The 8,595-nt window shown below is 46.8% G+C and overlaps 1 protein-coding gene across 2 annotated transcripts in view; it reads left to right on the top strand.

The window, feature by feature from the left end:
• LOC309632299 (small ribosomal subunit protein uS3m) overlaps window positions 1–8,595 on the top strand; it is a 173,823-nt gene that overhangs the window by 159,975 nt on the left and 5,253 nt on the right. The window lies entirely within an intron of this gene.

An 8,595-nucleotide genomic window follows, 5' to 3' on the forward strand; every position in this document is an offset into this window, starting at 1 on the left:
GTGATAACACCAGTATCATCGCTGTTCATTCATTTGCCACCTCTCCTCTCCCTCTGTGGGGTGTTTCCTGGGAGAACAGAGCTACTCAAGCAGACGACCCTTGACACACACAGACATGATCCAGCCCAAGCCTCTGTGTGCCCTCAGAGCGGGTGGGAGAGAGCTCAGTCTGCCAGGGACAGCAGAAGGCCCTACAATGCCATGAGCCCTCTGTTTTCTGAGTACCTGTTAACCTCAGACATTGGACAAACGACTCTTCTTTCCCTTGTGCAAGACATGCCCAATTTCTTTACTTCCTTTGAACAGATTAAATACAGCTCTGAGCCCTCTTCCTTTCAAGCTGGTGGGAATACAGTCTTTTCATTCTTGGGGGTCCCACCACCCCTCTGGGCTTTACTAAAGAGCCTGGGATTTTTTCAAACCTTTATGGAGAAACAAACACACAGAAAAGGGCCCAAAAAATCCTACTGAATCATCACAAAGTGGACACACCCATGTGACCACCTCCCAAGCCCAGACAGAGAATATCTACAGTGGTCCAGGAGTCCAGGCCACCCCCCAGGGCCCACCCTCCCTGTCCCCACGAATAACACTGTCCTTACTGCCAGAACCGCCTCCCAGGGCCTTCCTCTGTTGATTTGGCCAGCACCCTGCCATCCCGCCGCCCTGGACCACCTCCTGCCAAGGCAAGAGCTGAGAGCGGGGTGAGGCTCGCACCTCACAGCCCGCACGGCACTCCACACCCCAAGCCCCAGGGCGAGCACACAGCTTTGGGCTTTGCCCAGTGATCCTGGGGTGGCCCTCCCTGGGGGTGGCATGCGGTGCCAGGTGACAACAGCCTGCTGCAGGTGTCAGGTGATCTGTACCTCTCTCCCCTCGGCCTTCAAGGGGTGCACGATTGGGCACTCCCCACCCTGAGTCTCCCGCAAGCAAAGGTGCCCGGACTCCTCCTGCCTCACGTTCCACGAGGGAGGGCTGGGCCTGTGGGAACCTCTGCAATCCTAGAATTTCACTGACTTTCCTGTAATTTTCAGTCCCTGCGTCTATTTTAGGGGCCTGTCCTTGGAACATGGAGATGCAAATGTTTTACTACGTTGCCATTTTAATCCTGGGTGTTGCAGTGACAGACTTGGGGAGGGGCTGGCAGGGTGACAAATGGGGTTTAGGGCCTATTTGGACTTATTTAAAAATCATTAACTACAATCTTGTGCCTTCATGTTCATGTTAATTATTTTTTTCACCAAAAGAGGAACAAAAATGTAGTTTACAACAGTTTGTGTGTGAAATGAGAAGAAAGGAGAAATTATTTCCATAGTCGATGTAAAAGGAACGTCATAGGTCATTATAGAAAATAGTCAGCACGTGTTATCATCTATAGACATGAACTGACCCGTCCTCCCAAATTGGGGAATTTTAATATTTTGATATTTAATAATCCAAATCCAGTGATCTGGTTCCAAAAACTATAGCTATCATTCAATGCTGCTCTAATTCATCCTTTGAGACAAGATAATTTAAATGCAATTCATTTGGAATCACAGGCTTGTCTTAAGTACCAGCTACTAGACTACATGTCAAGCAGAACAGGAGGGCTGGTTCTCTGTTCCCTCAAGAAGCTCCAGGCCTCTGAATGAAACAGGTCACACCTAGTGACCCTCAGCTCCCAATTCTCCAGGTCAGGTAGGCAACATGCAGGTGAGTCCAGGAGCTGGGGGTCGGGGAGGAGACACACCCTGGTAAGGGAAGGATTCCTGGAGCCTGCGGACTTGGGGGTGACCTGGAGCTGTGCACATGGAAGGTTCTAGAGTTGGTGGAAAGGCTGCATCAAATAAGAACATCACTGGGTAAGAAGCAGGTTGTGTCTAGGTGGGGATGGTGGCCTGGAGGGGTTCAAGGCCCAATTCCAGACTGTAGGGCACATGGCATGGAGACAGGCCATGGGGCTTAAAAGATGTGAAGCTGGAAGTAAGAAATAGGCAATTAGGTAATCAGAGACAAGGACAAGTAGTTTTCCTCTGACTATGCTTGTTTGTTTAGGTAAAACCACAAACCCAACCAGTCTCAAAGGACTTAGGACTCCCATAGTACCTCTGGAATCCTCTTAGGATTCACCAAAAATTATATACAAAAAAGGTGATCACATGTTCTATTCCAAATCTCATTTTCATCTCTTAAATTTTAGCGACAGGGCAGAGAACAGGGGAAAAAATGTCAAGCTGCGTATTTTAGAAAAAAAGGACAATCAATATTCATGTAGATTTTCAGGGTACTTTTAAAAATTGAAATCTCACAGTGTCCTTTGAAGGAAGTCTTACCACTCGATTTTATAGTTGAGAAAATTGAGGCTCAGGGGTTCTCAGTGGCCTCCTGAAGGCCACAGAGGTCTGAGGATGGAGCTGGGAGGGAATCCTGTGGCTTTGGCCTCAGATCCCACACTTGGTACCGCTCTCCAGCTTGTTTGGTTCTCAAACTTTTCCCCTAAGGGACCTCTAATTACTAAGGCATCAGGGATTGCACTGGGCAAACAACTCACATTTGTCTGAAATACTTTAGACAACTTTGATTTGTTTGACAAAATTCTTGTGAATAGGGCATTCACTCCGTAATTCATATGGGATTATTTTGAGGTTTTGTGTTGAAGGGATTATATTATGACCGAGTTCTCCTGAGAAAAGCTGTAAACATCGAGAGGTGACATCCTGGCGCCTGCTGTCCTCTGGGATGTTTTGGGGGTTGGTGAGGGTTCACAGGGGTCATCCTAGGCCTGAGCGCCATGGGGTTACAGTAACCTTGGCAGGAAGCTCACCTGCTGCTGTGTGGCCCAGGCCCCCAGCTGAGTGGCCACTGGCAAGTGACTCTCTCTTGCTCTGTTCAGTGGGGTTAATTCCCTGCCCCGATCACAGGGCTTTTGAGAGGGTTATGGTGAGATGGGCTTACGTACAAGTGCCTCACAAAGACGGCGTGAGCCTCAGTGAGGACCGTGATGGAAGGCTGTGAGGCAGTGGACGGAGGGCCTGGACCAATGTGAGGGCCCCGAGTTCCCGCCGAGCCTCAGGGAACAGGGCGACAGCCTGGAAGTGTCTCTCCAGGGTTGGCTGGGCCCTGGGCGAGGCGAGTGCTGTTCCCCTGTCACCCACATCGCTGGATAAATGTCCCCACCCAGGGGCAGGGCATGGGGACAGTGGGACACAGGAGAAGCTGGGGATAAACCCAGCTGAGCCCTTAGCTCCTGAGGACCCTGGTGGGTCAGGGTGGCCTGCACAGGAGAAATGCAGTGTCCACTGAGTGCCAGCTCAGCTCCAGACATGGTCACCATCACATGCTTCTCATTGTCACCGTGTTCCTGAGAAGGCCGCCTTGTTGCCCCTTCAAGATGAGGACACTGAGATTCGGAGCAGGCGGTACTTGCCCCATGTCCCGAGCTGGCAGGGGGCTGACGTGGGTCTCAGCTCTGGTATTCCTCTCATTTGGAAACATTTATTGTACCTCTAGAAGGAGCCAGGCTCTGGTCTGGGCACAGGGCTGCAAGGTGCCCAGGCTGAGCTCCCCGCTCTCAGGGGCCTCCACTGACAGAAAGTGAGGGTCCTGATGCCCGGCGCTCTGGTTTTCCAATGCCACTTTGCTGTCCGCCCTTCCTCAGAGAGGGATGGGAGCCCAGGAGATGAACCTGGTCCCCGTCCAGGTTGCCAAGGGCATCCCGAGCTCAGACACAGCTCCCTCCTCAACGAAGTGTGACTGGGGACCCTCTTGGGATGAAGCCAGTTTAACAAAACCAGAGAGAGGTGCTGAGGTGCACCCCACAGGATGGGGTGGTTATAAGTCTGAACGTGGCAGCACGTGGGGCCTGCCTACGAGGTTAGGACGTTGGTAACATCCTCAGTCACCTGATATGGGAAATGAGGGACTCCAGCCTCAGAGCAAAGGCAAAGGCACCCCAGACCATCCCATGTTTCTAAGGAGGCACACCAGCCAGGCCTCCTACTGAGAATTTGGAGCTGACAGTTCCCTCAATTAGCCAAGGTAATCATGGATATGGTGGGAAGGTGTCCAAACCGGTGGAGAAATGCCTCGTGCTCCTGATTTAACAAACACTAAGCATCTCCAGGCTTGAGGTGGCTGCAAAGACAGGTGGAAAATGATGCCTTCCTTAGAGGTGTGAAATGCCAGATACCTTGTCACCCAGAGGGAAAGGAAGAATAAATACACGTTTCGCACTTAAAATGTTTTGGTTGTCTAACATCCTTGAAGTGATTAGTGAGTTTTCATTTCTCGCTGTCATGATGAACCCAAGGATTTTAAAGTAATTGATGTGTCTGGTCCAAAGAAGTCTTTTTTCTTTTTGATCCTCAAATTGTTCCCTCTTTGACCACTGGCAGCCCCTTCGAGTTGGGTTTTCCACCTTTTGACCTGCCCCTCGCAGTCTCCAGCAGCCTCCATTTTTCAGGGAAGACCAGATGTCCCAGATTCAACTCAGGCCAGGAATCACCCATTGCCTCAGGTGTCTTGGTGCTGGTTGATGGGAAATAAGAATTCAAGAGCGCAGTCTGGGGGCAGCCAAGCCACTATGCCAAACCCCATGCCCACCATTTCCACCAGCAATTCTAAAGCTTTTAGACTAGGAGAGTCACCATGGAGGAACCCCGTGAAATGCACATTACTGGACCCCACTCTCAGAGGCTCCAGTTCAGAAAGTCTAGGGTAGACTCTGTGCTCTGACCATGTTCCTCAGTAATTCTCATGGATTGTCATTAGAAGTTAGCTCCAGCAGGAAGGACCCACAGAGACCTTTGCTGGTGAGGGGGTGTGTGGGAGGTTTTCTTTTGACCTACAAGATTATCAGTAGTCACGACGTATAGTATTTTACGCCCGATCCTTGAATCAGCGTTTCAAAAAGCTTTTTCTCTCCTTAGATATTTTCCTTTCTTCAATTTTCCTGGGGTGAATAATTTATTGCTTTCTTTCAAAATCCAATTTGCTCATCATCTCAAACCATCCTGAATGTATTCATGAATTACATGACAATCCTGAGATGTAGACACAGAGTTTTGAAACAACTTTCTCAACAAAAACAAGGGGAAATCTTGGAATGAAAATCCATCTGTCTCCTGCGGTTTGGTTTGATGAAAGTCTTGCTGAAACATCAAACCCACACATCCGTCTTGTGTGGAGGGAGGAGCATAGAAATGAGGGGCTCCAAGCATGTCTGAGACTTTCCCATAACTCTGGTCTCCATGGGTCTGCCTGGGAAATTATGGATTTGTAGTCATTTCTGTTTTCAGCGTTTTGGGGGTTTCTTTGGCTGTTTCATAATCCAGAAACATACCAGCTCTTCTCTCTTAGTGTGGTATCGCCCAGAAGATGAGTGCAGGGCCAGAGCTGGGACCCTCTAATTAAGAAACCTCCGTGGAATGGAGATTTTAGAGGCTGAAATAGGCCAGCCGGTGGGAGACGAGAGTACAGGATGTCCCCTCCGTTCCCGTGAGCCCGTTTCCTGGGGCCCCATGCGTCCCTGGCTAAGGTGAGGGGTACTGCCTGCCAGGGAAACTTTCAAGAGCAGCTTCTCTCTCAACAGTAAGAAAAGGACAATTATTCAGGGTTTTGGGGCCATGAGATATGGAAGGCAGAATTTTTTAAAACTTGGAAGTAGACTCTGAAATGAAGGCTCTTTCTGGAAATGAAGACAGTTGGGGTCTGGGCTGTGAGTCCTTTCAGAGCAGGCATGGGAGTAGGGTTTTCTTTTTGGTCTCTTTAGCTTGATTTTGGGGGCGCTGTAAGTGTCCCGCAGAGCTAACAACATAGCACATGCTCAGTAAATGTTGAAGAAATGAACAGTCAAACAAACAATCCGTCGCTTCATTCATGATTAAATCCATAGGTGAAGCTGGCCAGGACCCTCTCCGTAACACAATGTGACCTCAGGCTAGTCATGGACACTCGCATAACCTGCAGTCCCTTTTCTCTAACACTGTGTTTGCTTTTAACAGTGTCTAAACATCATATTCCAAAATTCCTCCAGATAGTGAAGACCAGTTAGATAAGGCACTCCCCATGAGGTGGCAATGACACATGAAGAAGCCAAAGCTAAGGAAGTGAAGGCCCCAAGCAAGGCCACTTGGTAGGAAGCAGCAGGCCGGGACTTCCCCTGCTGCTGCAGACTCCAGAGAGGTGAGGCCCTGGGCCAGGGACAAGAGGCGGGAGTGACAACCACTTGCTTGTTTTCCCTTGTACTGTTATCAACTCCCTTTGGGTTTCCCACGAGCTTAGCTGGTCCAGAGGGAGAATCTATTTTAACATTTGCCCAAATGCAAGCCACCATTTGGCCAGCCCTTCCCCAGGGACAGACCGCAAGTGCTTTGCTGGCAGCTCCGTGCACCGTGGGTGGTTCCGATCATGAGGCTGAGTCAACAGGCCTGTGGCCACGCAGAGGAAAGGCTGCGTTTGGCCCCATGGGCACCTGGGGACACTCTGTCCCCAGTCTCCCCAGCCCGCTGCTCCAGACTAGGACATTCACGCTCTGCTCACTCGTAGGACCCACATGGGCACGGTCCCTGCTGATTGACTCCTATGGGGACACTACAGCAACTGCCCTTTGTGGGAGCAGAGGGCCCCCCGATGGCCTCTTTCTGATACTGACTGCAGCGCCTTCACCTCACAGAGCCCCTCAGTCTCCCTCAGTCCATGGACTTGCACAGGGGCTCCCCTGCCTTTGGGTGGCAATTTCCTGCTCTCCTGAGGTTACTGCACAGGGATGCTCTTCCTCAATGGTCACCTCAGTTTGGCTGCCTTCAGGGAGCTGAGGAGGACAAGTGTGGACTAGGGACTGCCATTCGTTGTTCAAGACACAGACTGCGCAGAATCGCTCCTAATGAAGGGCTGATCTGGGATTCCAAGGCGTGGCCTGAGACTGTAGAATATAAGGCACTTACTATGTTGAGGTTGTCTCCTTTTATTTCTAGTTTATTGAGTATTTTTTTAATCATGAAAAGATGTTGAGTTTTGTCAAATGCTTATCTAATCAGTTGAGATGGTAATGTGGTATTTTTAATTCATCCTGTTAATGAGGTTATTACATTGAGTGATTTTTGTATCTTGAACCATTCTCATATCCCAGGAATAAATCTCTCTCAGTCATGGTGTCTGATCCTTTCAATATGCTGATGAATTAGATCTGCTAATATTTGGTTGAGAATTTTGAATCAGTATTCATAGTGGATATTGGTCTGTAGTTTTCATTTCTTGTAGTGTCTTTGGCTTTGCTGTCAGGGTAATGTTGGCCTCATATAATGAATTAGGAAGTGTTCCATCCTCTTCAATTTTTTGGAAGAGTTTGAGAAGAATTTGTGTTAGTTTTTTAAATGTTTGGTAGAATTCACCTGTGAAGCCATCTGGCACTGGGCCTTTCTTTGTTGGGAGGTTTTTGTTAATGATTCAGTCTCCTTACTAGTTGTATGTCTATCCAGATTTTCTATCTCTTCATCATTCAGTCTTGGCTGGTTGGTAGGTTGTGTGATTCTAGGAATCTATCCGTTTTGTCTAGGCTATCCAATTTGTTGGCAAACAATTATTCACAGTATTCTCCTATAATCCTTTTTATTCCTATAAAATTGGGTGTAATGTCTCCTCTTTCATTTCTGTTTTTAGTTATTTGAGTCTCTCTCTCTCTTTCTTTTTGTCAATTTAGCTAAAGTTTTGTCAATTTGTTGATTTAAAAAAAACAACAACTAACTCTTGGTTTCATTGATTTTCCCCATTGCTTTTCTATTCCCTATTTTATCTATCTCTGCTTAATCTTTATTATTTTCTTCCTTCTGCTAGCTTTGGATTTGGTTTGTTGTTCTTTTTCTAGTTCCTTAAGGTTTAAAGTTAGGTTGTTGATTTGAGGTCTCTCTTCTTTTTAAATGTAAGCATTTATGGCTATAAATTTCCCTCATTGCTTTCATTGTGTAAGTTTTGGTATGTTGTTTTCATTTTTATTTGTCTCAAGATATTTTCTAATTTCCCTTGTGGTTTCTTCTTTGATCCATTGGTTGTTGAATAGTGTGTTGATTTTCATATATCTGTGAATTTTCTAGTTTTCCTTCTGCCTTAATTTCTAGTTTCACTGTGATCAGAAAAAATACTTTGTATGATTTCAACCTTTTAAAATTTGTTAAGATTTGTTTTGTGGCTAACATACGGTCTATCATGGAGAATGTTCTATGTGCACTTGAGAAGAAACCCTAAATATTCCACAGGAAAACTATTAGAACTAATAAATAAATTTGGTAAAGTTGTAGGATATAAAAATCAGCACACAAAAATCAATTGTGTTTGCATACATTAACAATGAACTCTCCAAAAAGGAAATTACCAAAACAATTCCATTTGCAATAGCATCAAAAGGAATAAAATTCTTAGGACTGAGTGTAACTAAGAAGGGGAAAGACTTCTATACTGAAAACTACAAAACGTTTCTGAAAGAAAATAAAGAAGACACAAATAAATGGAAAGACATTCTGCGTTTGTGGATTGGAAGACTTAACATTGGTAAGATGTGAATATTCCCCAAAGCCATCTACAGATTCAATGCAATCCTTATCAAAATCCCAACATTTT

The sequence above is a fragment of the Balaenoptera borealis genome (assembly GCF_965194805.1).
Source record: "Balaenoptera borealis genome assembly, chromosome: 7".
Taxonomy (NCBI): Eukaryota; Metazoa; Chordata; class Mammalia; order Artiodactyla; family Balaenopteridae; genus Balaenoptera; species Balaenoptera borealis.